This window comes from Bombina bombina, chromosome 8 (genome assembly GCF_027579735.1).
Source record: "Bombina bombina isolate aBomBom1 chromosome 8, aBomBom1.pri, whole genome shotgun sequence".
Lineage (NCBI taxonomy): Eukaryota > Metazoa > Chordata > Amphibia > Anura > Bombinatoridae > Bombina > Bombina bombina.
Window position 1 is genome coordinate 149,415,061 of NC_069506.1, and position 23,193 is coordinate 149,438,253.

The 23,193-nt window shown below is 38.1% G+C and overlaps 1 protein-coding gene and 2 pseudogenes across 1 annotated transcript in view; 2 read left to right on the plus strand and 1 right to left on the minus strand.

Moving 5' to 3' along the window:
• Positions 1 to 23,193, plus strand: part of LOC128638588 (C-Jun-amino-terminal kinase-interacting protein 4-like) — a 297,523-nt gene that overhangs the window by 191,532 nt on the left and 82,798 nt on the right.
• On the minus strand, positions 15,963 to 16,081 carry LOC128639343 (uncharacterized; annotated as a pseudogene).
• On the plus strand, positions 21,018 to 21,136 carry LOC128639340 (uncharacterized; annotated as a pseudogene).

Below are 23,193 nucleotides of genomic sequence, written 5' to 3' on the forward strand. Positions count from 1 at the left end.
CATTCTTGCATTTCAAATAAAGATACCAAGAGAATGAAGAAAATTTGATAGTAAGTTGCTTAAAATTGCATGCTCTGAGTTATGACAAAAAAAATTGGGTTCAGTGTCCCTTTAAAGGGGCATTAAAGTCATTTTTTATTTATACATTAGAAATTATTCACATCATTGCAAAAGATCAGCATAGAAAATTAATATTTTAAAATCATTTTGTAAGAGAATTATACATTGTTTTTGCAGGCCTGAGACGCCCCTTGATACGCCTTTTGAATATTGTTTATCTTCCTTTGCTGTATCCAATTAGGGACAGAAATAAACAAATTCCTACACATATCAGCCAACCACTGTTCAGCATGTAGGAGTGTCAGGGTTCTACATTCCATAGAATGCACCTCGGGCATGGTGGAAACACTACTATTTCCAGAGTTAAATTATAGTAAAATTAGGCACAATAAATCATCAAAGTACTTCGCAAACTTTTTAAATGATGCTTACCTAAATATTTTATGGGGAATTTAAATATTGAGTTTACTCTTCCTTTAATAAATAGTAGCCCTATTTTAGCCCACACATAAAAAGTTGAGTGATAGAAACACAAAAGTTTCTGATCCAATGAAGCAGCTAAAATGTACTGCTTACTAATCCTCATTGGCAAGGAATATTAATTGGAAGTTTACAAAACTAACACAGCTATAATAGTTTCATTTTAAATTTTAATAGCTTTTACCAGCAAATCATTTTAACGTTGAAATGTTGCTCTTGCATAAGAATGATAAAATAGTTTAGAGTGCCAAGTTCCTTTAAGTGCCACAGACATTAATTAGACTGTACTTAAAGGGCCATAACAGTCACAAATTACATGCTCTAATTTGTCAGGACATGTAATTTTAAGACTATCAACCCTGTAAAAGAATTAAACTCACAGTAGTAGTACCGCACAGGAGCACTGCATGTCCCGAGCAAAAAACACTGCTGATCCAATCAGCAGCACTAGTCGAATGATGTGCAACTAGCACTTATTGATTGGATTTCCACTCTGGACCAGAAGTGCTCTGCAGGTCCCAAGGGGTATTTCTACAGTGTGTTTAACCCCTTTTTAAGAGTTTAAACACACCGTGTCGGGTCGATAATCTTAAAATGATGTGCTCTTACACATTTTTTTTTTAATCTTATAGCCTTTTATCTGTCTCATCTGTGCTCTCGTCAGGAAATTCTAAATTCTTAGCATATTTGCAGGGCTGGAGTTGAACATTCTTCTACTATAATTTTATGTTTTTGGCCTGACGTTTGAACCTCTTCATGCGTTTGTCACAGTATTGGCTTGCAAGTATGTAACAAAGGTTTGGCTGACAATTTATCTATAAATACTATATTCATGATGAGGAAATCTACCTTTTATGATTTCTGTCTCTGACCCATAGCATATTTATTATGAATGTTAAACCAAATAGACATCTTTAAAAAAAAAAGTAAGCACGTCGGCTATTTTTCATTATTGGGGGGGAGGGTATCTGAGGATCTGATGTTAATACACTATTTACTGAGGGTAACAATGCGCTAGGTGTATTATAATTTGTTTGTTTTCTGGCTTCTAATCCAATCTATTTTCATCTTCATATATTTTTCTTTATTAGCCTCTTAAATGATTTATGTACATGCTGAACTTTCTACTTGGTTTGGCTAGCAAATAGACAGCTGTCTACTATAAATAGAACAACAGGTGCCACCAAATATAAACTTTTATAAATACTAAACAACTATTGCATTAAGTCATTTTAATGTTTATCCTCTATTATAAAGATGATGTGATCAATAGTAGCAAGAAAGATGAACGTTTTGATATTTCACTAGTTGTTACAGGTAAATGGAGAATTGCCAAGGTGTATAGCTAATTCATAAGAAATGGAGTAAGAACATTTCCAGTAACTGTAGGCTTGTGACTTTGACTTAAACAGTGGAAAAATTTATGGAAATGTATAATGGTGTCATAATATCAGGCAACCTATTAGGGTTACCACCTCGACCATGTTTATCCGGACATTTATGAGTTACACATGCTGCAGGGTGTGCTGGGAGGAACCTGTATTGTGCTGTTTATCATTACTATTCATGTAAAGTTTAGAGGCACAATACATGTTCCGCCCTGCTTACCCTGCAGCATGTGTAACTCATAAGGAAAACATGGCCAAGGTGGCAACTCTACAACCTATGGGGTCAAAAACAGCATAGTCTAATAGTAAGAAGATCACCACTACATTTTTAGCTGGCATCTACTGCCCTTTTAGGATTTTGTTGATTTTATTAAAGCACTTCTCACTGCTCCACACAGTAAACTAAAAATGTGTATTGCATAGGAGCAAACTCATTAATAGGTCAGTGGTACAATTCTGGCTAAAGGATAGATGGTAGAGAGTTATAATTTCTGAAATACAATCACATGAATGGCAATTTACTAATGATGCATGGATCAGTGATATTGCTAGAGGGAGTCAAAGAAAAGAAAATCTGTAACAGCTGATGATCTTAGAGAGTTTAATTACATGGTTACTAATAAAAGTAACCCGAAAGCAATATATAAGGGATGCAATATTCAGTGTTCTAACATGCTGAACATTGTTTTGGATACAAACACCTAAAAGTAGAAAATGAGTTCTTTTTATTGGACTGTACTAATATCATTTGAAGAGAAAATACAACATTCAAAGGGACAAGGTACTCAGACAAGCAGCTAAGAGTTAATTGTATTCAAATGTGCAGGAGCACCCTTTCAAATGGGCTGGATTCTCGATCACCCTCCACTGGGGTTATCTCTGCTGCTGCATTCTCTTTACATAGTTTTTCTATAGTCAGTACTGCTATATTGACATTTTCGGTATAGGTGATGGTTTCAACAGACCAAAGCAGCTATTTTGAATGACAAATGTAAATGACCTATTTGTAAACCATTTAATACATTCCAGTATTCAAAATGGATCTTTAGGAACACATTTAAAGTGACATGACACCCTAATGTTGAAGCACTTGCAAGTGATGCAACATGGCTGTAAAAAGCTGACTAGAAAATAAAATATCACCTGAACATCTCTATGTAAAAAAATGAAGATATTAACCTCAACAAGTATTCACACCCCACTGTAAAGAGACTTTAAGCAGCCAATCAGGATGCTAGTCCCAGGACTTGCAGGGGAGTGTGGCATTTAAGAAAGTTTACTATGAAATCTCACAAGATTTCTGTGAAATCTCTTGAGATCTCAGCAAAGCAAGCACTGATGAAAAAGATTGGCTGTTTTTTTCTCTTTTTTTTTTTTCTTTTCAACTTGCAGCTGAAGTAAAACTGGTCCCAGAGCACTTACTCTGGTGAGTTAAAGAAATAATGAGGTAAAATATCTTCCCTTTTTACATAGATATGTTCAGATGTTGTTTTAGCAGCATAGCTTATATCAGCAGTTAAGCATGGCATTGCAAGAGGTTTCGATACAACATAAGTTATTAAAAGCATTAAAAAGGAGAAGTTCCTTTATTCTGGCAATCCCCTTTTACTGAAAATGTCCTTCTGAATTTGATTAAATTCTCTAAAGTATTTGGTGCAAAACCACATATAACTATGATACACAAGTATTACGCTAAGAAGTGTCATGTGAATAAAGAGCTTTGAAAACAGTTAGACCTTTAGATAAAACACTTTAATTTTGCAGATTTAATGTTCCCTTATCAGAAAATAAAGAAGTTTGTTCCATTATTTCAAATACTAATTGGTGCCTGTTTACTTTTCTTAGAGTTGAATAAATAACATTTATGCTGTAGTACAAAAGCCTACAGCTTGCTTTTGTCAAATGAATCAAACACTTTTTAATAGAAATCCTATTGACGAATCATTATAAATCCAGCAACCTGCATTTTTTTTTTTTTTTAAATGTTAGTCAAAACTGGTCTGCATCCAATATTTCCATCTAAAGGGGAGGAGAGTCAACGGCTTCATTCATTACTATTGGGAATTAAGAACCTGGCCACCAGGAGGAGGCAAAGACACCCAGCCAAAGGCTTAAATACCTCCCCCACTTCCCTCATCCCCCAGTCATTCTTTGCCTTTCATCACAGGAGGATGGCAGAGGAGTGCCAGAGTTTTGGAGTAGTCTCTTATGGAGGGTAGTACTCTTCGCAGTGGGACTGGAGTTTTAAGTAGTCCTGTCAACCTTTCTGTGAGAGCCTGGGTGAAAGTTAGAGTCCGGAGATGCAGGGATAGTCTTTCTGTGAAACCATCCCGACTCATATTAACAGCTCCATAAGCAATCAACGTTGACGAGTTTCGCTGCCTGCTTTCTTCACTCAAGTCCATGTCAGGAGCGAGGCTACTAACCTGTCACACTTGAAGGGCCGTGTTCCTGTTCCATGGCGTAGATTCTGGGAAGATCGTTTCATTTTTTTTTATTAATAATAACATAGAAGAAAGGGTCACAGTGTGGCGCCTTTTTATCTTTACAGAATCAAGGGTTAATATTCCTGGAAGGGGAATTATTGAACAGGGGGATTTATACATGATATTGTTTATTGTGTCATTGCTGCGCTATGTGTGAGATGAGGCTCTGGCAATGTGTAGAACTTTCTGGTTACTTGTTGAATCTTGTGCGGCCATTTTTTGGCGCGTTTTTCCTTAGTTTCAGGGGCGGTCCTGCCAGGCATTCCATGCGACTGGGTGTGGCTATCTATCCTTTCTGTTGATCTGTGGGGCAGGAGACGTAGTGGTTTCTGTTGTCCGGGTCCTAGGAGGTGGTGAGTGCCCCGGCCATTGGTGGTATACAGGTGCCTTTTTAATCAGTAGTTAGTCTAACCAAGCGCGCAAGCAATGGAGAACTCTGATGCGTTGGAGGGCTCTTCTTCCTTAACAAAGTCTTATTCCTGTGTTTATTGTAAGGAGGTTCTGGTAGATCAGCCTGCTCAACTATGTTCCACATGCCTTGATAAAGTTGCAGCATCTAAATGTAAACTGATGTCTAGTACTACTGAGCCGTCCACCTCTGAGGGTTCTTTGTCCCGGGAGGTGCGTGCCCTACATTAATTTCCGATTGCAAATGCAGCGCTCCGGGGTCCAACCGTTACTCCTTCTGGAGAGATTCATTGGTTGTCAGACTTTGCAGACCAACTAGAATCGGCGGTTTCGAAAGTGATCCCTGCCTTACCACGTTCTCCTAAGCGCAAGCGTAGGGTTTATCATAGCGGCCCGGCCCAGGGTTTGTCCTCGCCGATGGGAGATCCAGATGCCCTATACAAGGACGAGGCCAACTCCGACTCTTCGGAGGAGGCCCCTTCTGGGTCGGAGTCCGTGTCATCTAAACCTCCGGCAGTGGAGGAGCCTGGTTATAGGTTTAGGATGGAGAATTTACGCTTTCTGCTATGGCAGGTGCTTGCTACTCTGGAGGTTCCGGAGCCTAAGATACCGGAGGAACCTGCGATTTCTAAGCTTGACAAGGTATACGAGGACAGGGTAGTACCTCAGTCTTTCCCGGTTCCCGTTAAGATGGTTAATATTATTAAGAACGAATAGGAGCGATTAGAGTCTTCCTTTTCCCCTTCTTGTTCCTTTAAAAACCTGTTCCCCGTTCCGGACCATCCCGAAGGTCTACGCTTGCGAAGCAGACGACTATTCCCCTTGAGGATAGTTCGTTGTTTAAAGAGCCCATGGATAAAAAGCTGGAAAACATGTTGAGAAGGATGTTTCAGCACACGGGGTTTGTTTTTCAGCCAGCAGCGGCCGATGCGGCGGTCGCTGGAGCTGCAACATATTGGTGTGAATCCCTGTGTGAAATGGTCAAGGGGGAGACTTCCATCGACGAAATACAGGAGAAGATTGAGGCGTTGAAGATTGCCAATTCTTTCATTTGCGATGCCAATATGCAAATTATACACCTGAATGCTAAGGTGTCAGGTTTTTCTGTTAGCACGCAGGGCTCTGTGGCTAAAATCTTGGTCAGCGGACATGACCTCTAAGGCGAGGCTGTTGTCCTTGCCTTTTCAAGGAAAGATCCTTTTCGGTCCAGGATTGGATTCGATTATATCCACGGTTACGGGAGGCAAGGGTGCTTTCCTACCACAGGATAAGAAGGATAAGCCTAAAGGGTCTACTTTTCGTCTATTTAGTGCGGATAAGGCCCAGCGCCAGCAACCCACCGCAAAAGAGGACCAGTCCAAGGGATCTTGGAAGCCGGCTCAATCTTGGAACAAGTCTAAGCAGTGCAAGAAGCCCGCCGAGACGAAATCGGCATGAAGCGGCGGCCCCCGACCGGTCTCCGGATCACGTAGGGGGCATATTATCTCTAATCTCAGTCACATGGTTGCAGGACGTTCAGGAACCTAGGGTTCTAGAAGTGGTCTCCCAGGGTTACAGGATAGAGTTCAGATCCCATCCACCCGAGGGCAGATTCCTCCTGTCAAACCTGTCTTCAAGACCAGAGAAGAGAGATGCCTTTCTAGAGTGTGTAAGAGATCTTGCCTCTCTCGGGTTATTATACCAGTACCCCTGGTAGAAAGGGGTCTAGGGTACTATTCCAACCTTTTTGTGGTTCCAAAGAAGGAGGGCACATTCTGCCCGATTCTGGACCTAAAGTGTTTAAACAAGTTTCTGAGTGTACCATTGTTCAAAATGGTAACAATCAGATCTATTCTGCCCTTAGTTCAAGAGGGGCATGGGGACATCCTTCTTGAAACCGTTTTGGGAGATTGTGACTCTGTCAGGTTGGGGAGCTGTTTGGGGTGCCAGGATGGCGCAAGGAAAGTGGTCCAGGGAGGAGTCTCTTCTTCCGATCAATATCCTAGAACTAAGAGCAATCTACAATGCTCTGAAGGCTTGGCCTTCTCTGGGGTCGGTCAGTTTTATCAGATTCCAGACCGACAACATTACCTTGGTGGGTTACATCAACCATCAAGGGGGTATGAGGAGCTCCCTCGCGATGAGGGAGGTGTCTCGGATCCTGGAGTGGGCGGAGACGGTCCTTCCATCCGGGGGAATGGTCTCTCCACCCCGAGGTGTTTGAGGAGATTTGTCTCAGATGGGGAATGCCGGAGATAAGAGAGAAATCTCATGGCGTCCAGACTCGATTGCAAGCTGCCTCGATATGGGTCGAAGTCCAGGGATCCCCAGACAGAGTTGATAGATGCCTTAGTGGTTCCTTGGGGATTCAGCCTAGCTTACATTTTTCCAACGTTACCACTTCTACCTCGTGTAGTGGCACGCATCAAATTGGAGCGGGCCTCGGCCATTCTGATTGCTCCTTCGTGGCCGCGGAGGACGTGGTTTGCGGATCTGGTGGGGATGTCATCCTCTCCGCCGTGCAGGGATCTGCTGTCACAGGGCCCCTTTCAACATCAAAATCTAGATTCTCTGAGGCTGACTGCGTGGAGATTGAACGCTTAGTCTTAGCCTAGAGAGGCTTTTCTGAAGGTGTGATTGAAACTTTAATTCAGGCAAGGAAGCCTGTCACTCGTCGCATCTACCATAAGGTGTGGAGGACTTACGTGTCCTTGTGTGAGAAGCATGGATATCCTTGGCATAAGGTGAGGGTATCCAGGATTCTGTCCTTTCTCCAAGATGGTTTTGAGAAGGGTCTTGTTGCTAGTTCCTTAAAGGGACAGATTTCAGCATTATCAGTTTTGTTGCATAGGAGACTCGCTGAGCTCCCTGACATTCATTCTTTTGTTCAGGCTCTGTATAGAATCAGGCCTGTCTTTAGACAGTCGGCTCCGCCTTGGAGCTTAAACTTAGTTCTTAGGATTTTGCAGCGGGTTCCGTTTGAACCTATGCATTCCATAGACATTAAGATTCTGTCCTGGAAGGTTCTCTTCGGTTGGCTATTGCATCGGCACGTAGAGTATCTAAACTAACTGCCTTGCAATGTGACCCTCCTTATGTGGTGTTTCATGCGGATAAGACTGTACTTTGCACTGTGTTGGGATTTCTCCCCAAGGTGGTATTGAAATGTAACATCAATCAGGAAATGGTTGTTCCTTCTTTGTGTCCTAACCCTTCCTCTTCAAAGGAGAGGTTACTAAATAACCTGGATGTGGTTCGTGCCTTGAAGTTCTATCTTCAGGCTACAAGGGATTTCAGACAGTCTACATCTCTTTTTGTGGTGTATTCTGGGAAGCGCAAGGGGCAAAGGGCCTCTGCTGCTACTTTTGTCTTTTTGGTTGAAGAGCTTGATTCGCTTGGCTAATGAGACAGCGGGACATAAACCTCCTCAGAGGATGACGGCTCATTCAACTAGAGCTGTGGCTTCGTCTTGGGCCTTCAAGAATTAGGCCTCTATGGAGCAAATTTGTAAGGCGGCTACCTGGTCCTCTTTACACACTTTTACAAGGATTTACACATTTTACGTTTTTGCTTCTGCGGAAGCTGTTTTTGGGAGAACGGTTTTGCAGGCTGTGGTGCCCTCAGATTAGGGTCCTCCTTTTACCCTCCCGGTTTCATTCAGTGTCTTCTAGAGCTTTGGTATATGTTCCCAATAGTAATTAATGAAGCTGTGGATTCTCCTCCCGTTTAGATGGAAAACATAAATTATGCTTACCTGATAATTTCATTTCCATCGAGGGGAGGAGAGTCCACAGCTCCCGCCCGTATCTCCGTTGGGCGGCCCTAAATTTATTCATCTTCTGGCAACTTTTTTACCCTTATATTTCTCCTACTGTTCCTGGTTCCCTCGGCAGAATGACTCAAAGTAGTCCAGCTGCAGACTGGAGCTCCACTCTAGACAACACTAATAAGGTATACCAAAGCGCCAACTATACGAAGGCTGGGTCTGGACCTAATGCAATATTGTCAAACGATTACAATAAACAATTTATTGAGTACACAAATAAGTTAAAAACATGGATCCATGTATAAACAATCAAATTTATACAACAATAATAGCTAAATGAATAGTTAAAACAAATAGTTATGTAAAGGATATAGCATTTAAAATTGTGCAAACATTGCTCTTAAAAATATTCATAAAAAATTCCAAATTTAGTATAAGGCTCACAACAGAAATTCAACTTTGTGTTTACCATATACACATACACAAATTTGTACAGCAATAATAGCTAAATGAATAGTTAAAACAAATAGTTAAATAGCAGATATGGCATTTAAAATTGTGCAAACAATGCTCTTAAAAAATATTCCTAAAAAATTCCAAATTAAGTATAAGGCTCACAACAAAAATTCAACTTTGTGTTTACCACATACACATAATAGGTGAAATATATTAATCAGTTATATAATATTATCTAACCAATAATGTTCTCGATTCTATGCAATACTAAATATTGCCAATAGTGACTAATGTGTAAGGCTCTGGGTAAGACCTTTAACTGTGTGTTTACCACATACGCATTGTCAAGTAAAAAATATTGTGACAGCAATAAGCCAATGTAAAGAATGTGTATCAAAAAAGTTGTGTGCAAAAATTGGTGTACAAAAGATATTAATGGTCAAAAAATAGGTTGATCTTCAAAAAACGTGAATTAAGAACAAAGATTGTGAAAAAACATAATTTATGTAAGAACTTACCTGATAAATTCATTTCTTTCATATTAGCAAGAGTCCATGAGCTAGTGACGTATGGGATATACATTCCTACCAGGAGGGGCAAAGTTTCCCAAACCTCAAAATGCCTATAAATACACCCCTCACCACACCCACAAATCAGTTTAACGAATAGCCAAGAAGTGGGGTGATAAGAAAAAAGTGCGAAAGCATAAAAAATAAGGAATTGGAATAATTGTGCTTTATACAAAAAAATCATAACCACCACAAAAAAAGGGTGGGCCTCATGGACTCTTGCTAATATGAAAGAAATTAATTTATCAGGTAAGTTCTTACATAAATTATGTTTTCTTTCATGTAATTAGCAAGATTCCATGAGCTAGTGACGTATGGGATAATGACTACCCAAGATGTGGATCTTCCACGCAAGAGTCACTAGAGAGGGAGGGATAAAATAAAGACAGCCAATTCCGCTGAAAATAATCCACACCCAAAATAAAGTTTAAATCTTATAATGAAAAAAACTGAAATTATAAGCAGAAGAATCAAACTGAAACTGCTGCCTGAAGTACTTTTCTACCAAAAACTGCTTCAGAAGAAGAAAACACATCAAAATGGTAGAATTTAGTAAAAGTATGCAAAGAAGACCAAGTTGCTGCTTTGCAAATCTGATCAACAGAAGCTTCATTCCTAAAAGCCCAGGAAGTAGAAACTGACCTAGTAGAATGAGCTGTAATCCTTTGAGGCGGAGTTTTACCCGACTCGACATAAGCATGATGAATTAAAGATTTCAACCAAGATGCCAAAGAAATGGCAGAGGCCTTCTGACCTTTCCTAGAACCGGAAAAGATAACAAAAAGACTAGAAGTCTTTCGAAAATTCTTAGTAGCTTCAACATAATATTTCAAAGCTCTAACTACATCCAAAGAATGCAATGATTTCTCCTTAGAATTCTTAGGATTAGGACATAATGAAGGAACCACAATTTCTCTACTAATGTTGTTAGAATTCACAACCTTAGGTAAGAATTGAAAAGAAGTTCGCAATACCGCCTTATCCTGATGAAAAATCAGAAAAGGAGACTCACAAGAAAGAGCAGATAATTCAGAAACTCTTCTAGCAGAAGAGATGGCCAAAAGAAACAAAACTTTCCAAGAAAGTAATTTAATGTCCAATGAATGCATAGGTTCAAATGGAGGAGCTTGAAGAGCCCCCAGAACCAAATTCAAACTCCAAGGAGGAGAAATTGACTTAATGACAGGTTTAATACGAACCAAAGCTTGTACAAAACAATGAATATCAGGAAGATTAGCAATCTTTCTGTGAAAAAGAACAGAAAGAGCAGAGATTTGTCCTTTCAAGGAACTTGCAGACAAACCTTTATCCAAACCATCCTGAAGAAACTGTAAAATTCTCGGAATTCTAAAAGAATGCCAGGAAAAATGATGAGAAAGACACCAAGAAATGTAAGTCTTCCAGACTCTATAATATATCTTCCTAGATACAGATTTACGAGCCTGTAACATAGTATTAATCACAGAGTCAGAGAAACCTCTTTGACTAAGAATCAAGCGTTCAATCTCCATACCTTTAAATTTAAGGATTTGAGACCCTGATGGAAAAAAGGACCTTGCGACAGAAGGTCTGGTCTTAACGGAAGAGTCCACGGTTGGCAAGAGGCCATCCGGACAAGATCCGCATACCAAAACCTGTGAGGCCATGCTGGAGCCACCAGCAGAACAAACGAGCATTCCTTCAGAATCTTGGAGATTACTCTTGGAAGAAGAACTAGAGGCGGAAAGATATAGGCAGGATGATACTTCCAAGGAAGTGACAATGCATCCACTGCTTCCGCTTGAGGATCCCTGGATCTGGACAGATACCTGGGAAGTTTCTTGTTTAGATGAGAAGCCATCAGATCTATTTCTGGAAGTCCCCATATTTGAACAATCTGAAGAAATACCTCTGGGTGAAGAGACCATTCGCCCGGATGTAACGTTTGGCGGCTGAGATAATCCGCTTCCCAATTGTCTATACCTGGGATATGAACCGCAGAAATTAGACAGGAGCTGGATTCCGCCCAAACCAGAATTCGAGATACTTCTTTCATAGCCAGAGGACTGTGAGTCCCTCCTTGATGATTGATATATGCCACAGTTGTGACATTGTCTGTCTGAAAACAAATGAACGATTCTCTCTTTAGAAGAGGCCATGACTGAAGAGCTCTGAAAATTGCACGGAGTTCCAAAATATTGATTGGTAATCTCACCTCCTGAGATTCCCAAACTCCTTGTGCTGTCAGAGACCCCCAAACTGCTCCCCAACCTGTCAGACTTGCATCTGTTGAAATCACAGTCCAGGTTGGAAGAACAAAAGAAGCCCCCTGAACTAAACGTTGGTGATCTGTCCACCACGTCAGAGAATGTCGTAAAATGGTTTTAAAGATATCAATTGATGTATCTTTGTGAAATCCCTGCACCACTGGTTCAGCATACAGAGCTGAAGAGGTCGCATGTGAAAACGAGCAAAGGGGATCGCGTCCGATGCAGCAGTCATAAGACCTAGAATTTCCATGCATAAGGCTACCGAAGGGAATGATTGAGACTGAAGGTTTCGACAGGCTGAAACCAATTTTAGACGTCTCTTGTCTGTCAGAGACAGAGTCATGGACACTGAATCTATCTGGAAACCTAAAAAGGTTACCCTTGTCTGAGGAATCAATTAACTTTTCGGCAAATTGATCCTCCAACCATGATCTCGAAGAAACAATACGAGTCGATTCGTATGAGATTCTGCTAAATGTGAAGACTGAGCAAGTACCAAGATATCGTCCAAATAAGGAAATACCACAATACCCTGTTCTCTGATTACAGACAGAAGGGCACCGAGAACTTTTGTAAAATTCCTTGGAGCTGTTGCTAGGCCAAACGGCAGAGCCACAAATTGGTAATGCTTGTCTAGGAAAGAGAATCTCAGAAACTGATAGTGATCTGGATGAATCGGAATATGCAGATATGCATCCTGTAAATCTATTGTGGACATATAATGCCCTTGCTGAACAAAAGGCAGGATAGTCCTTATAGTTACCATTTTGAATGTTGGTATCCTTACATAACGATTCAATATTTTTAGATCCAGAACTGGTCTGAAGGAATTCTCCTTCTTTGGTACAATGAAGAGATTTGAATAAAACCCCAGTCCCTGTTGTTCCAGGACTGGAACTGGCATAAATACTCCAGCCAACTCTAGATCTGAAACACATTTCAGAAATGCTTGAGCTTTCGCTGGATTTACTGGGACACGGGAAAGAAAAAATCTCTTTGGATTTATTCCAGACTGGAGATGGTTTCCAAACTGATACCGCTCCTGAGGATGAAGGATCAGGCTTTTGTTCTTTATTGTGACGAAAGGAACGAAAACGATTATTAGACCTAAATTTACCCTTAGATTTTTTATCCTGTGGTAAAAAAGTTCCTTTCCCTCCAGTAACAGTTGAGATAATAGAATCCAACTGAGAACCAAATAATTTATTACCCTGGAAAGAAAGGGAAAGCAAAGTTGACTTAGAAGACATATCAGCATTCCAAGTTTTAAGCCATAAAGCTCTTCTAGCTAAAATAGCTAAAGACATATACCTGACATCAACTCTAATGATATCAAAGATGGCATCACAAATAAAGTTATTAGCATGTTGAAGAAGATTAACAATGCTATGAGAATTATGATCTGTTACTTGTTGCGCTAAAGCTTCTAACCAAAAAGTTGAAGCTGCAGCAACATCCGCTAAAGATATAGCAGGTCTAAGAAGATTACCTGAACATAAGTAAGCTTTTCTTAGAAAGGATTCAATCTTCCTATCTAAAGGATCCTTAAAGGAAGTACTATCTGATATAGGAATAGTAGTACGTTTAGCAAGAGTAGAGATAGCCCCATCAACTTTAGGGATTTTGTCCCAAAACTCTAATCTGTCAGATGGCACAAGATATAATTGCTTAAAACGTTTAGAAGGAGTAAATGAATTACCCAAATTATTCCATTCCCTGGAGATTACTTCAGAAATAGCATCAGGGACAGGAAAAACTTCTGGAATAACTACAGGAGATTTAAAAACCTTATTTAAACGTTTAGATTTAGTATCAAGAGGACCAGAATCCTCTATTTCTAATGCAATTAGAACCTCTAAGTAAAGAACAAATAAATTCCAATTTGAATAAATATGAAGATTTATCAGCATCAACCTCTGAGACAGAATCCTCTGAACCAGAGGAACCACTATCAGAATCAGAATGATGATGTTCATTTAAAAATTCATCTGAAAAATGAGAAGTTTTAAAAGACCTTTTACGTTTACTAGAAGGAGGAATAACAGACATAGCCTTCTTAATGGATTTAGACACAAAATCTCTAATGTTAACAGGAACACTAGTATTAGATGTTGATGGAACAGCAACAGGTAATGTAGTATTACTAAAGGAAATATTATCTGCATTAACAAGTTTGTCATGACATTCATTACAAACAACAGCTGGAGGAACAGATACCACAAGTTTACAGCAGATACACTTAACTTTGGTAGATCCAGCACCAGGCAGTGATTTTCCAGTAGTATCTTCTGATTCAGGGTCAATCTGGGACATCTTGCAATATGTAATAGAAAAAAACAACATATAAAGCAAAATTGATCAAATTCCTTAAATGACAGTTTCAGGAATGGGAAAAAATGCCAGTGAACAAGCTTCTAGCAACCAGAAGCAATAAATAATGAGACTTAAATAATGTGGAGACAATAATGACGCCCATATTTTTTAGCGCCAAAAAAGACGCCCACATTATTTGGCGTCTAAATGCTTCCGCCACATCCGGAACGCCGATACTTTTGGCGCAAAAAACGTAAAAAAAAAATGACGCAACTTCCGGCGACACGTATGACGCCGGAAATAGAAAAATATTTTTGCGCCAAAAAAGTCCGCGCCAAGAATGACGCAATAAAATGAAGCATTTTCAGCCCCCGCGAGCCTAACAGCCCACAGGAAAAAAAGTCAATTTTTAAGGTAAGAAAAAAATGAAAAAATTCAGCATTATCCCAAATATGAAACTGACTGTCTGAAATAAGGAACGTTGAACATCCTGAATCAAGGCAAATAAATGTTTGAATACATATATTTAGAACTTTATATAAAAGGGCCCAACCATAGCTTAGAGTGTCACAGAAAATAAGACTTACTTACCCCAGGACACTCATCTACACGTAGTAGAAAGCCAAACCAGTACTGAAACGAGAATCAGTAGAGGTAATGGTATATATAAGAGTATATCGTCGATCTGAAAAGGGAGGTAAGAGATGAATCTCTACGACCGATAACAGAGAACCTATGAAATAGACCCCGTAGAAGGAGATCATTGAATTCCAATAGGCAATACTCTCCTCACATCCCTCTGACATTCACTGCACGCTGAGAGGAAAACCGGGCTCCAACCTGCTGCGGAGCGCATATCAACGTAGAATCTAGCACAAACTTACTTCACCACCTCCATAGGAGGCAAAGTTTGTAAAACTGATTTGTGGGTGTGGTGAGGGGTGTATTTATAGGCATTTTGAGGTTTGGGAAACTTTGCCCCTTCTGGTAGGAATGTATATCCCATACGTCACTAGCTCATGGACTCTTGCTAATTACATGAAAGAAATGAAAAACCAAAAATTTACAAAAACATTGTGGTGTGTTCCAATAGTAACTTATATAAATGTAAATAATAGTCCAAAAAATAGTCCAACAGTGAAAACTTAATAGAAAAAATAATCCAACAATAAATTATAATAAGTAGTGTGTCTCTTTAAGAAAAAACAATAATCCTTAAAGTGTTGTGAATCCTAACAGCAATAGTAATGGTGATTTTCCAAGTGTTTTATACTGAATAGCAGTGTCAGTACTTGCTAGCCGTTTTCCAACCCAAAATTCTATCTTCTTGGCAAATATTTTGTTATAATCCCTGGATGATCCTTCTGTAAAAGAAAGATATGATGGTGTAGATTGTTTTTAGATCAATAGAAAATGAAATTGTGCTTACCAGTCAACGCGGTTCGGTCACAAAGAGACCTTTATCAAGACTGGTTTTATGGTGTTAGTAGTGGTCTTTTTATACCAGACTGATTGCTGGCCATAAAATTGTGGAACAGGAAGTGTTTGGTAAGCACTTCCTGATTTACTCACCTTAAATGTGTGTTTAAAATATACAGTTTATAGTTTAAAAATTTGTTATTAAAAAATCCATTATAATACATTTAGATGGTATCCTTATTTTGTCAAGCTCTGTCTGCATCTGATCATTTTTATTCAGAGAAAATACAAAAATTCCTATGTTAGAATACAGTGTTCCAGATTTGGAAAAATATATATACAAACCCAGCCTTTTTAGTTATGACTTAATACCTATTATTTAAAAAAATTTCCTACTGCACCTGGTGTTCCCAGGCGGTCTCCCATCCAGGTACTGACCAGGCCTGGCCCTGCTTAACTTCCAAAATCAGACGGGATCAGGTGCATTCAAGGCAGTGTGGCTGTAGACATTTCTGTATTAGCCCTATTTCTCATCATGATCTGATCAGAAAGAGAGTTTACTGTCATCTCCAAGCCGTTTTTCAGCTGTTTCTATTGGGTATAATCTCAGTAGGGGCTTGGTTTCTATTGGATGGGACAGGGGTGTGTATAATAGGCTCAATTTCATTGGATAGTAGTTGGAATGTTGTTAAAACATTCCCTTATCTGTCATAATAAAGCCATTTTAGCGTATATGTTAAGGTGTCATTTTTAGATGCCAATTTTTACATATGCTTGCTAATCTAAGAGAATAAAAAGCGGAAACAAGACATATTCTATATAAAGGACGGACTTGCTAGTTTCATCTTTTACTTATTACACAATGTATGCTGATTATATATCCCTTACAATATTCCTAATGGTGTTATATTGTCTATATACTGGATTTTGCTATAGTGCTATGTCTCTGCTGAGGTGTGAATTATTATCCAGAATAAAGAGAATTTTTTTTTGTTTTTTTTTTTTGTTTTTTATACAAACAAGGTGAAACCTCAATAGGTTTTAAGTGGAACAGAAACGTATGGGAACCAGATGGTGGTGTAGAAATATTAAACAACCTTTATTTGTTTAACATAAATATCCAATCGAGTGGGAAAGTGACCTCTATACTAGTAGTGTCTTATCTGGAGAGATATTAGCCCTGATTAATGCGTTATATAATCATAGAAAAACTATCAAATAAACTATCCTCAAATCTTTTTTCAAATTTAGAATAGACACCTATCATTACAAACTCATTGGTGTGTGGCATATAGCGTACCCTAGTGACGAGTGTAAAGCATCTGTGGGTTAACTTAGTTCACCCAAAACCTTTTTCTTTTTAAATTATAATTTATAATTATATTTGTTCCTGTTTATGCACTATATATCCAGAGTATTATGTCTGAGTTTATATATATATATGAATGATTGAATTGCTGTCTTCTTTAAATATGAACATGAAATATGTTTTAGGTACTAACCTTGTGAAAATCTATCTAAATCACAAAGTTTATAGAGGGGTATGTAGCTAGCAGTGCTAGAGTATTAGGAATAGAGCCATAATACAACCAGAAGATGCCCATATATGGGTATACGTTTAAAATTTGTCATATATGCAGAGAGAGGTGGATATAGCAGGAGGTATTCATACACAGGGGAATTTAGTTTTTTTAGAAGATCGTTGATTATGATACTTGCTATCATGTTTCACAACCCGTGTATTCATAAAAGCAAACACAGTATTATACTGTTCTTCGCCAAAAGAGGCACTTCTCATGGGATTAGTAAAATTAAACATATTCCCATAGTTTCTCTGGGTTGCTTTTGAGATTTTTCCTTTATATCTCATTATAGTTAGTTTAGTTAAGGTTTAAAAGGTGAGATAGATCCTCTTTGTTGTTTAACCCACTGGGATATAAGCAGTCTAAATAAAATATCCATTTGGATTCTGCCGTTAGTAACTTCTTTTCGTAATTGCCTCCTCTCCAGTTTTTAGTTACTTTTTGAATCCCCATATATTTAAGTGTATTAATATTCCCTTGATGTTTCATAGAGAAATGTTTATACAGTGGGGTATCCATATTGCGTTTTTCAATTTTGCAGGATATGCTCACGTATCCTATCTCGCAATGGCCTGGATGTCTGTCCTATGTATTGGAGGCCACATGGACATTGGAGTAAATAGACCACTCCCTTATCTTGGCAACGGATCAGGTTTCCAATTTTGTATTTTTCTCTGGTATTGTTGGAGTGAAATTCATCCGTTTTTACTCCACATTTGCATGCTTTGCAAGTGTGACAGGGGAAGAAGCCCTTAACCTTTTTCCCAAAGACGTCTTGTATTCCTGGAGGATTTTTCTTCTGTATGCTTGGTGCCAGTTTATTCTTTAAGTTGTTCGTTTTTCGATATACAAACTTTGTTACCTGAGATAATTTTTCTCCCAGTATGTCATCGTCTTTAAGTAGTGCCTATATTCCGATAGGTTCATTAAGTAGCAACCTATCGGAATATGTGGATAAACATCTGCAAAAACACGTGAGGCAACTCCCCTCCTTCTTGAGAGATTCGACTCAGATACTTAATCTCCTGGAAGAGCTGACATGGGAAAAGGATTATATCCTGGCGACTTGTGACGTGACAGCATTGTACACGAGCATCCCGCATGAAGAGGGACTGGAAGCAGTGAAATTCTACCTCGAAAAAGATCCGGAAATTCCATCTGAACAGATTGAATTCATTTTGGATAGTATTCATTATATTCTAAATCACAACTACTTCTGCCATGATGGCAAATTCTACCGACAATTTTGTGGGACGGCGATGGGGACCAGGTTCGCGCCGAGCTACGCCAATCTGTATATGGGCAAATGGGAGGAAATATTTTGGGACTCCTGCCCAGCCGGCGCGGACCTGGTCCTCTATCGTCGATACATAGATGATATAATCATAGTTTGGAAAGGGTCACAGGCAGACTTGGAATACACCTTTGAAGTGATGAATAAGAATACGGCCAATCTAAAATTCACATATGAATGGAGTCACACGATCTGAACATAGAAGTGAAAGGAGGGAAATTAGAAACATCCACCCATTTTAAAAAGGTGGACAGTAACAATTATGTCCACAAAACAAGCTGCCATCACAATACATGGAAGAATAATATTCCAAAAGGACAGCTTTTACGTATGAGAAAAAATTGTTCTGATCCATCAAAATGGGAAGAACAGGCGCAAATAATAAAACAAAAATTTGTGGAGAGGGGTTATGAAGAAGAGATGTTGGACCAAAGAATTGATGAGGTAAGACAGATAGAAAGAAGAACACTCACCAACTATAAGGAGAGGAATAAGGGGAACAAAGACGAAGAAACTCTTAACATCCCTTTAATTACAGAGTATAGTGCAAACAGTAAGATCATAGAAAAGATCTTCAACACTGGGCACTACTTAAAGACGATGACATACTGGGAGAAAAATTATCTCAGGTACCAAAGTTTGTATATCGAAAAACGAACAACTTAAAGAATAAACTGGCACCAAGCATACAGAAGAAAAATCCTCCACGAATACAAGACGTCTTTGGGAAAAAGGTTAAGGGCTTCTTCCCCTGTCACACTTGCAAAGCATGCAAATGTGGAGTAAAAACGGATGAATTTCACTCCAACAATACCAGAGAAAAATACAAAATTGGAAACCTGATCCGTTGCCAAGATAAGGGAGTGGTCTATTTACTCCAATGTCCATGTGGCCTCCAATACATAGGACAGACATCCAGGCCATTGCGAGATAGGATACGTGAGCATATCCTGCAAAATTGAAAAACGCAATATGGATACCCCACTGTATAAACATTTCTCTATGAAACATCAAGGGAATATTAATACACTTAAATATATGGGGATTCAAAAAGTAACTAAAAACTGGAGAGGAGGCAATTACGAAAAGAAGTTACTAACTACAGAATCCAAATGGATATTTTATTTAGACTGCTTATATCCCAGAGGGTTAAACAACAAAGAGGATCTATCTCACCTTTTAAACCTTAACTAAACTAACTATAATGAGATATAAAGGAAAAATCTCAAAAGCAACCCAGAGAAACTATGGGAATATGTTTAATTTTACTAATCCCATGAGAAGTGCCTCTTTTGGCGAAGAACAGTATAATACTGTGTTTGCTTTTATGAATACACGGGTTGTGAAACATGATAGCAAGTATCATAATCAACGATCTTCTAAAAAAACTAAATTCCCCTAACTGTGTATGAATACCTCCTGCTATATCCACCTCTCTCTGCATATATGACAAATTTTAAACGTATACCCATATATGGGCATCTTCTGGTTGCATTATGGCTCTATTCCTAATACTCTAGCACTGCTAGCTACATACCCCTCTATAAACTTTGTGATTTAGATAGATTTTCACAAGGTTAGTACCTAAAACATATTTGATGTTCATATTTAAAGAAGACAGCAATTCAATCATTCATATATATAAACTCAGACATAATACTCTGGATATATAGTGCATAAACAGGAACAAATATAATTATAAATTATAATTTAAAAAGAAAAAGGTTTTGGGTGAACTAGGTTAACCCACAGATGCTTTACACTCGTCACTAGGGTACGCTATATGCCACACACCAATGAGTTTGTAATGATAGGTGTCTATTCTAAATTTGAAAAAAGATTTGAGGATAGTTTATCTGATAGTTTTTCTATGATTATATAACGCATTAATCAGGGCTAATATCTCTCCAGATAAGACACTACTAGTATAGAGGTCACTTTCCCACTCGATTGGATATTTATGTTAAACAAATAAAGGTTGTTTAATATTTCTACACCACCATCTGGTTCCCATACGTTTCTGTTCCACTTAAAACCTATTGAGGTTTCACCTTGTTTGTATAAAAAAAAAAAAAAAAAAAAAAAAAATTATCTTTATTCTGGATAATAATTCACACCTCAGCACAGACATAGCACTATAGCAAAATCCAGTATATAGAAGACAACAATATAACACCATTAGGAATATTGTAAGGGATATATAATCAGCATAGATTGTGTAATAAGTAAAAGATGAAACTAGCAAGTCCGTCCTTTATATAGAATGTCTTGTTTCCGCTTTTTATTCTCTTAGATTAGCAAGCATATGTAAAAATTGGCATCTAAAAATGACACCTTAACATATACGCTAAAATGGCTTTATTATGACAGATAAGGGAATGTTTTAACAACATTCCAACTACTATCCAATGAAATTGAGCCTATTATACACACCCCTGCCCCATCCAATAGAAACCAAGCCCCTACTGAGATTATACCCAATAGAAACAGCTGAAAAACGGCTTGGAGATGACAGTAAACTCTCTTTCTGATCAGATCATGATGAGAAATAGGGCTAATACAGAAATGTCTACAGCCACACTGCCTTGAATGCACCTGATCCCGTCTGATCTTGGAAGTTAAGCAGGGCCAGGCCTGGTCAGTACCTGGATGGGAGACCGCCTGGGAACACCAGGTGCGGTAGGAATTTTTTTTAAATAGGTATGAAGTCTTAACTAAAAAGGCTGGGTTTGTATATATATTTTTCCAAATCTGGAACACTGTATTCTAACATAGGAATTTTTGTATTTTCTCTGAATAAAAATGATCAGATGCAGACAGAGCTTGACAAAATAAGGATACCATCTAAATGTATTATAATGGATTTTTTAGTCACAAATTTTTAAACTATAAACTGTATATTTTAAACACACATTTAAGGTCAGTAAAACAGGAAGTGCTTACCAAACACTTCCTGTTCCACAATTTTATGGCCAGCAATCAGTCTGGTATAAAAAGACCACTACTAACACCATAAAACCAGTCTTGATAAAGGTCTCTTTGTGACCGAAACGCGTCGACTGGTAAGCACAATTTCATTTTCTATTGATCTAAAAACAATCTACACCATCATATCTTTCTTTTACAGAAGGATCATCCAGGGATTATAACAAAATATTTGCCAAGAAGATAGAATTTTGGGTTGTATAAAACACTTGGAAAATCACCATTACTATTGCTGTTAGGATTCACAACACTTTAAGGATTATTGTTTTTTCTTAAAGAGACACACTACTTATTATAATTTATTGTTGGATTATTTTTTCTATTAAGTTTTCACTGTTGGACTATTTTTTGGACTATTATTTACATTTATATAAGTTACTATTGGAACACACCACAATGTTTTTGTAAATTTTTGGTTTTTCATTTTTCACAATCTTTGTTCTTAATTCACGTTTTTTGAAGATCAACCTATTTTTTGACCATTAATATCTTTTGTACACTAATTTTTGCACACAACTTTTTTGATACACATTCTTTACATTGGCTTATTGCTGTCACAATATTTTTTACTTGACAATGCGTATGTGGTAAACACACAGTTAAAGGTCTTACCCAGAGCCTTACACATTAGTCACTATTGGCAATATTTAGTATTGCATAGAATCGAGAACATTATTGGTTAGATAATATTATATAACTGATTAATATATTTCACCTATTATGTGTATGTGGTAAACACAAAGTTGAATTTTTGTTGTGAGCCTTATACTTAATTTGGAATTTTTTAGGAATATTTTTTAAGAGCATTGTTTGCACAATTTTAAATGCCATATCTGCTATTTAACTATTTGTTTTAACTATTCATTTAGCTATTATTGCTGTACAAATTTGTGTATGTGTATATGGTAAACACAAAGTTGAATTTCTGTTGTGAGCCTTATACTAAATTTGGAATTTTTTATGAATATTTTTAAGAGCAATGTTTGCACAATTTTAAATGCTATATCCGTTACATAACTATTTGTTTTAACTATTCATTTAGCTATTATTGTTGTATAAATTTGATTGTTTATACATGGATCCATGTTTTTAACTTATTTGTGTACTCAATAAATTGTTTATTGTAATCGTTTGACAATATTGCATTAGGTCCAGACCCAGCCTTCGTATAGTTGGCGCTTTGGTATACCTTATTAGTTTTATCTTTCCATTTTGACAACTAGGTGTCAAATTATCAAAGCCAGAGGTCTTATTTAGTAGGCGCTAGGTGTACTCCACTATCAATAGCTCCACTCTAGACAGGAAACATATGACCTCCACTGGCTAGACAGGAAACATGTGACCTACACTCAAAGCTTTATTTTTTAATCAACTTTAATGTAACAAACAACCTATAGACAATCATTCTGAAAACGAAACATTTTGCAGCTTTCTTGTTCTTCTTAATGTGCACTCAGTGGTTTATGCTGATTGTCATTTATAAGGTAACCACTGTGAGTGCACATTAAGAAGAACAAGAAAGCTGCAAAATGTTTCTTTTCAGAATGATTGTCTATAGGTTGTTTGTTACATTAAAGTTGATTTAAAAAAAAAAAAAATGCTTTCAGTGGAGGTCACGTTTCCTGTCTAGAGTGGAGCTCCAGTCTGCAGCTAGACCCTTCTCGAATGACTGGGGGATGAGGGAAGTGGGGGAGTTATTTAAGCCTTTGGCTGGGGTGTCTTTGCCTCCTCCTGGTGGCCAGGTTCTTAATTCCCAAT